The sequence below is a fragment of the Nicotiana sylvestris genome, chromosome 7, assembly GCF_000393655.2.
Source record: "Nicotiana sylvestris chromosome 7, ASM39365v2, whole genome shotgun sequence".
Classification (NCBI taxonomy): Eukaryota; Viridiplantae; Streptophyta; class Magnoliopsida; order Solanales; family Solanaceae; genus Nicotiana; species Nicotiana sylvestris.
This window is the reverse complement of record NC_091063.1, coordinates 101,773,819-101,782,710: the sequence shown is the minus strand read 5'-3', so window position 1 is coordinate 101,782,710 and position 8,892 is coordinate 101,773,819.

The window sequence follows — 8,892 nt, the reverse complement described above, 5'->3', positions numbered from 1 at the left end:
CCTATTAGTAATTTACAACTATCTATAAATATGATTTAAGCATTAGGGGTCATTTGGTTACACGGCTAAGAGATTGTGATTTCGAGATAAATGTATAACTACTTAACAGAGTAGAATTTTGTTTTCAAATTAGAAAATTTAAAAAAGAAAAATTACCACAACTATAATATAAATTTTATACTACATTGTATGGGGTAGTTTGCTTTATGAAAAGTTATACTGCAATTATAATATCGGGATTATATTTCAGAGACTAAATAATGAAGAGGCAACTTATATATACTTTTATTATAGATATTTGATTAATTGGACTGAAATAAGAATATATATATATTATATAAAATACGTGCTTGGCTTTATGCTAAATATACTTAAATAAATTTTTATTTTAATCTAAATCTTAACTTTCTTTAAGTAATTCAGAAAAAGGGAACTACTATTGAAGGAAAGTGTTCTTCCTTTATTAAACAAATATGGACTTTGATTAGAACTATAGTGCTACTTAAAATTTAGTTATGTGGGCTGGAGATTCATCTTCTTTCCTTCCCTTTTGGTGCTCCTTCTATAAATAAAGAATCTGAATGTAGAGAGATACATCGTGAATGAAATTAATGCAACAAGAATACCAAAATTCAATTAGTACTGAATAAAATAAGAGTTTCAATAAGATCGGGTTTCAACATTTGCATCAAACCCTTTAGGTTAATTATCAAAAAAAAAAAAAAGTTACCCCTTTGATGGAAGTACCACCCACGCTAAACCTGCAATTAGAAGTGAGCTCATTGTCCTCTTTAGATATTTAGAATATGTTGAGAGTAAAAATCTGAGACGTATAAACAAGTCATGGTTCTACCACTATTATTATTCACTTGAGGCAGGAGAGTATTAGAGATGCTTATGTTCTTGAATTATCATAGGTCTTATTATTCTATTATCTATAAAATCTCAGAAAAATACATAAGTTGAAAAAGTTTACTTCATGATATTAATCAGAGGTATAATGGTCTTATGACGTTCCAAGAAATTTTAGTAACGTACTTCGCATGCATTGCATTCATTTACAGGTGCAAATACCCATGACTCAGACGGCGTTATATACGCGTATATATGTATACATATGTATATGGGATATGGGAAAAGGTTACGGCGTTATATACGCATCACCACTTGATCAACTGGTATACGTTATTTGCCCACAGTGGCCGAGATGATATGACGGGATGCTCTCAGAGGCTTGATGATGTTACGTATGTACAGACCTATGCATTACATGACATTTATACGCATATGCATGATACTATAATGTCACGACCCCGGTTCGCCCTCCGTGAACCATCGTGACGGAACCTAGTCTCTACGACTAGGTAAGCCTAAAATGCGAAAAATAAATCAAATTGCGGAAGAAATAATTAAAACAGTAATAGTGAGATAAAAACAGTATTTAAAAGTGCCGCTCGGCATACACAATAACAACTCTCGAAAGCTAAATACATTTTTTCCCAAAACCTGGAATCTCATGATCACAATCCTTTGAACGTCTACAAGTATCTAACTCCAGAATGTCTAACAAGAAACGAAAGTATAGAAGGGCTAATATAAAAGGGAGAGTAGAAAGGGACTCTTCGGTTTGCGGACGCCACAGATATACCTCGAAGTCTCTATAAGCGCCTCGTCTTACGTGTGATAAGCCTGAGTGGAGGTACCTGGATCTGCACATGAACAACATGCGCAGAAAGGGCATGAGTACACCACAGTGGTACTCAGTAAGTGTCAAGCCTAACCTCGGTCAGGTAGTGACGAGGAAGGTCAGGGTCCTATTGAGATTAAATAAAACATAAGGTATGACAGTATAAGATAAAGCAGTATAGTTGAAATATAATAATAAGAATTAATACAGGATAATAAGGATAACAACATTGAAATAGAGGCAACACAATCACAAGGAATACCACTCTTTAATAACCGGGGGTCTCTCAGTATCCCGAGGATCTCTTAGTATCCTCAATATATGCCAGGGATCTCTTGGTATCCCGAGGATATCTTGGTATCCTCAATGTATGCTAGGTATCTCCTAGTATCCAGAGGATCTCTTGGTATCCTCAATATACGCTAGGGATCTCTTGGTATCCCGAGGATCTCTTAGTATCTTCAATATTCGTGCTGGGGATCTCTCGGTATCCTGCACTCCAGTTTAAGTCAAATACATACAGGGGATCTCCCGGGATGTCATCCCGTAGTCCCAAAGTAAAGCACACAGCAATAACACCAATGAGTACTCAATTAAACATCAACTTCATACCAAGGTAAAATAGGTAATTCTAACCTAGCATGCTTCACATAACAAAAAAAAGGTAGTTAAGCAAAAAAAGCAGTTAAGTCAATGTGACGACTCGGCTAGTCGTCTCATGAGTTACCGTTCCGTTTTCCCCATTTTTACTTTGTTATGCTTTGTTATCTGTGTCTTGTAGTAGCGGGTTGGTTGGATTGAGTCCCGAAGGAGTTTGGGGAAGTTTGAGACACTTAGTCTCTTTTAAGAAGGTTTAAGTTGGAAAAGTCAACTGGATGTTGACTTATGTGTTAGAGGGCTCGGATGTGAGTTCCGATGGTTCGGTTAGCTTTGGGAGGTGATTTATTACTTAGGAGTGTGATCGGAATGTGTTTCGGAGGTTCGGAGTAGAATTAGGCTTGAATTGGCGAAGTTGATATTTTAGTGATTTCCGGTTGATAGGCGAGATTATAGGGGTCGGAATGGAATTATGAGAGTTGCAGTAGCTTCGTTGTGTTATTTGGGATGTGTGTGTAAAATTTCAGGTCTTTCGGACGTGGTTTGGTTGAGTTTTTGATCGAAAGCGTATTTTAGAAGATTTTTGAAACTTAGGCTTGAATTCGATGTGATTTGGTAGATTTGATGTTGTTTGAGGTGTTTTGATGACTGGAACAAGTTTGAATAAGGTATTGGGTCATGTTTGTGCTTTTGGTTGAGGTCCCGGGGGCCTCGGGGTAATTTTGGATTGTTAACGGGAAGACTTTGAACTTGAGTGATTGCAGAAAGTGTGCTGCTTCTGGTGTTTCCGCACCTGCGGTTTGGGGACCGTAGGTGCAGCACCGCAGGTGCGAGGGAGAAGGCCGCAGATGCGAAGTTTGGGCTAGAGAGCAGATACCGCAGAAGCGGTCAAGTGGCCGCAGATGCGAAAGTTCTATCGCAGATGCGATTTCATGCTTTAAGTGAGGGACCGCAGAAGCAGTTGTTTTGCCGCTTATGCGGTACCGTAGAAGCGGATTTTGGACCGCAGATACGGAAAGGCCTAGGCAGAAGGTATATAATTCTTCCTTCGGGATTTTTGAAGGGTTTAACCATTTTTGAACTAGGAATTGGGAGCTTTGGGCCTATTTTGAAGAGAGAAATCAAATAAACTTCATTGAGGTAAGGATTTTGGACTTAAAACACATTTCTATGGTATAATTTCATGAATTAAGGTTGTAATTAATGGGATTAAAGGGCTAAAAATGGAGGATTAGAGTTTGAGTTTAAGAGGCTTTTAATGGAGGATTTGAGGGGTCATTTGAACTCCGATTTTCATATTCTTGGTATGTATGGACTCGTGGAGAGATGAAGAATCTATTGGTGTAAAAATTTCTAAGTTTCGAGAAGTGGGCCCGGGGCTCGGGTTTTGCTAATTTCGGGATTTTGGTATTTTTCGATTGTTTTCGCTTGGGCTTTGTTCCCTTGACATATTGTGACATATTCGTTCTAATTTTTGATAGATTCGACGTGAGTGGAGGCCGATTTGAGGGGCAAAGGCATCGTGGAGTAGTATTTTCACCGATTCGAGGTAAGTAACCATTGTAAATCTGGACCTGAGGGTACAAAACCCCGGTATTTGACTTGTTTTGATAAATACGGTGACGCACATGCTAAGTGACGAGCGTGTGGGCGTGCACAGGTAGGGATTCTGACTTGGTCCATCCCATGCGACTATTAAGCCGCGTATTTGATTTGGAATCTTATATTATTCCGTACTTTAGTCATTTATACTGTATTATGGGCTATATGCCATGTTTGGGGCCTTGTGCCGACCTGTTGAGACCCTTAAGGGCATTTTTACTGTTTTTCCTCACTTTACTTGTTGAAAGCATATCCTTAGTCATGTTTTACCTGTTTAAATGTTTAAAGCTGGTTTTATCACTCCACTTCTAAATGTGAGGACTGTTTGGGCTGGGTTCCCTAATTTCTATTGTTATGCCTCAGAGGCTGTGAGGTTAATGACTGAGAGAGGTTGAGAACCTAATAGTGAGGATATTATATGCATATATTATGGATTGGGCTACAGCCGCAGTGATACTTATATGGATCGGGCTGCACGCCGCAATGATATATATATTGGATCGGGCTGCACGCCGCAACGATATGACGTTTGGGCTGTAGGAGCCCCTCCGAAGTCTGCACACCCCCAGTGAGCGTAGTCGACTATAAATATATGGATCAGGTTGCACGCCGCAGCGGTTATCATGAATTATGTTACTGTGAGGTATATATATATATATATATATATATATATATATATATATATATATATATATGAGCCGAGTGCTGAGAGTGAGTACTAAGTGATGAGAGTTGAGTTCCGAGTGACCGAGAGGCTGCCCGAGGGGCCATACTCTGAGTGATTCCTTGCCCGAGAGGCCTTGTCATGATGTTTTCACTGATTTCACTCTTCTTTTAAATAAGCCTTTGTTTGATATACTGCTAAGTAACTGGTTCCAAATGTTTAACTGGAAATGTGGTTTTATAACGTAAACTGACTTTTGAACTGTAAAGATGACATGTTAATTCGTTGGTTATTCCGTTATGTATTTTGAACTGCTCGTCACTACTTTCAGGCCTTATTTACTTTAGTTACTTACTGAGTTGGCGTACTCATGTTACTCCCTGCACCTTGTGTGCAGATCTAGGTACCCAAGCGGTCGAGTGAGCATTGTTCAGCTAGTTTAGTGTTCTGTTGGGGATTTCGAGGTAGCTGCATGTCGTTCACAGTCCCGTTTTCTCCCTTCTATCATGTTATTTCCCGCACTTTCTAGGCTATTAATGTATTAGATATTCAGGCTTGTGTTAGAGGTTCTAGACTCATGACACCAGATCAGTTGGGCTATGTAGTTATTGTCATTTTGACTTCCGCATATTTTCTGTTATTCTACACGTTTATTATGAAATCAGTATTTGAAACTCATGTTGAAAATGGTTTATTACTAAAAGAATGGGTTATGGTTAGTTGACTGTTTGGCTTGCCTAGTAATGTGATAGGTACCATCACGACCGGTATTTGGAGTCGTGACAGTCAATTAGACATGCTTCTCTAAGCTAGCAGCAGACTTAAATTTCAAGTAATGTAAGCAGGAAAGGGAAAACACAATTAAAGCTACTTTAATGAAAATAGGATTTTCAACAATTAGCACAAGTACGCACTCGTCACCTCACGTACAAGGCATTCAATTATCACAATACCAATCCTAAGGAGAATGTCCCCCACACAAGGTAAGGCAAGTCACTTACCTCAAACCAGCTCAAAATCAACCTGAAACCATGCTTTTGCCACGAGTACTCGACTCCAAATGGCCCAAATCTATTCAATTCAATTGCATAATGTAAATAACACTTCAAGTAACTGATTCTACAAATAAATTCTAAGCTAATACGTGAAATTAGGTAAAATAACCAAAATGCCCCTCAGGCCCACGTCTCGAAATCAGGTAAAATTTACATTTTCAGAATCCTCATACTCTCACGAGTTCATTTATATCAAAATTATCCCAATCCAACATCAAAATCGTGATCAAAATTTAAATGTTAGGTCTAAGAACTTTTCCAATTTTTCTTCAATTTTTCCACCCCAATTCGAATTTAAATGATGAATTTAAGCATAGATTCGTGCAAAACAATCAAAACCAAGTAAGAATTGCTTACCCAAAACACCCATGTGAAACTACCTCTCAAAATTGTCAATCCCGAGCTACCAAATCAATTTCTAACTTTTTGAAACTAAACCCTCGAAACTCTGATTTTTTGCCCAGCAAATCCGCTCCTGCGGTCCCCATCGCATCTGCGATACCGCTTTTGCGGTTGGGGAACCACTTCTGCGGTTCTCACTTAAAGCTCCCTTTTACGCACCTGCGACCCATATGCCGCATCTGCGGTCACGTAGGTGCGGTAAGACATCAGCTTCTGCAGGTTCCTGCACACTTTCCTCTTGGCCGCTTCTGCGGCTTGACTCCGCATCTGCGGCCTCCCAACCATTGATGCGGTTATGATAGTAGCCCAAAAGACTTCAGCTGCAAATTCCAACTTTCCAACTTCCCGTTAACCACCTGAATTATCCCGAGGCCCCCGGGATCTCAACCAAAAGCACAAACGAGTCATATACCACTATTCAAACTTATACAAATCTTCCAAACACCTCAAACAACAACAAATCAACCAATTAGCATCAGATTCAAGCCTAAGAATTTCAAAAACTCTCAAAATAGGCTTTCGATCAAAAAGTCTATCAAACCTCGCCTGAATGACCTGAAATTTTGCACACACGTCACATTTAACACTACGGAGCTACTCCAACTTCCGGAATTCCATTCCGACCCTCAGATCAAAATCTCACTATCGAATCGGAAACTTCAAAAATTAAATTTTTAGCATTCCAAGCCTAAATTAGCTATGGACCTTTGAAACATAATCCGAACACTCCCTTGAGCTCGAATCACCCAACAGAGCTAACAGAACCAACGGAAATCTATTCCGAGGCCGTCTTCACACTGCTCTGGCTTCGGTTCAAATTCTAAAGCTTAAGCTCTCCTTTAGGGACTAAGTGTCCCAAAAACACTCCAAAACTCAAAACCGAACATCTCGACAAATCAAAATAGCAAAGGCAAACATGGGGAAAGCAGTTAATAGGGGATCGGGGCATTAATTCTTAAGACGACCGGCCAGGCCGTCATTTCCTCCTACACTTAAACATTCGTTCCTTCTCGAACGAGCATAGAGACATACCTGAAGTAGTGAAAATATGAGGGTAACGGTTGTGCATATCCTGCTCGATCTCCCAGGTTGCCTCCTCAACTGGATGACCCCGCCATTGAACCTTCACTGATGCAATGTTCTTTGACCTCAGCTTTCTAACCCGCCTGTCCAATATGCCACTGGCTCCTCAACATAAGATAGATCCTTGTTCAACTGGACTGAACTGAAATCTAACACGTGCGACAGATCACCGTGATACCTTCGGAGCATCGAATATGAAATACCGGATGAACTCCTGCCAAGCTGGGAGGTAAGGCAAGCTCATAAGCAACCTCCCCAACACGCCTCAATATCTCAAAAGGGCCAATAAACCACGGACTCAACTTCCTATTCTTCCCAAATCTCATAACGCCCTTCATAGGCAAAACCCGAAGCAGAACCCACTCTCCAACCATATAGGAAACATTACGAACCTTCCGATCTGCGTAACTCTTCTGTCTGGACTGGGCTGTATAGAGTCTATCCTGAATTACCTTAACCTTCTCCAAAGTATCCTGAACCAAGTCTGTACCCAATAATCTGGCCTCACCCGGCTCAAATCAACCCACCGGGGATCTACACCGCCTACCATATAAAGCCTCATACGGTGCCATTTAAATCCTGGAATGATAGCTATTGTTGTAGGCAAACTTCGCCAATGGCAAGAATTGATCCCAATACCCTCCAAACTCAATCACACACGCACGCAGCATATCCTCAAGAATCTGAATAGTGTGCTCAGATTATCCGTCCGTTTGAGGGTAAATGTTGTATTCAACTCCACTCGAGTATCCAACTCATGCTGAACGGCCCTCCAGAATCGTGATGTGAACTGAGTACCCCTATCGGAAATGATGGAAATTGGAATACCATGCAGATGAACAACCTCCCGAATATAAATCACCGCCAAGCGCTCCGAATAATAAGTAGTACACACAAGAATGAAGTGCGCGAACTTGGTCAGCCGATCCACAATCACCCAAATAGTATTGAACTTTCTTAAAGTCCATGGGAGCCCAACTATAAAGTCCATGGTGATCCGCTCCCACTTTCACTCCGGAATCTCTATCTGCTGAAGCAACCCACCCGGTCTCCGGTGCTCATACTTCACCTACTGATAGTTGAGGCACCGAGCTACAAATCCAACTATATCTTTCTTCATCCACCTCCACCAATAGTGCTGTCTCAAATCCTGATACATCTTCACGGCACCAGGATGAATGGAATACCGCGAACTATGGGCCTCCTCTAGAATCAACTCCCGAAGCCCATAAACATTGGGACACAAATCCGACCCTGCATCCTCAATACCCCGTCATCATCAATGGTCACATCTCTGGCATCACCATGTTGAACCTTGTCCTTGAGGATAAGCAAATGAGGGTCATCATACTGACGCTCCTTGATACGATCAAATAAGGAAGACCGAGAAACCACGCAAGCTAGAACCCGACTGGGCTCCGAAAGATCCAATCTCATAAACTGGCTGGCTAAGGCCTGGACATCCATCGCCATAGGCCTCTCCGATGCTGGTAAATAAGTTAAACTCCCCAAACTCTCTGCCCGGCGACTCAAAGCATCGGCCACCACATTGGCCTTGCCCGGGTGATATAAAATAGTGATATCATAGTCCTTTAGAAACTCTAACCACTTCCTCTGGCACAAGTTTAGATCCTTTTGCTTGAACAGGTGCTGCAAGCTCCTATGATCAGTATAAATCTCACAAGGCACACCGTACAAATAATGATGCCAGATCTTTAGGACGTGAACAATGGCAGCTAACTCAAGGTCGTGAACCGGATAATTCTTCTCGTGAACCTTCAACTATCTAGATGCGTAGGCAA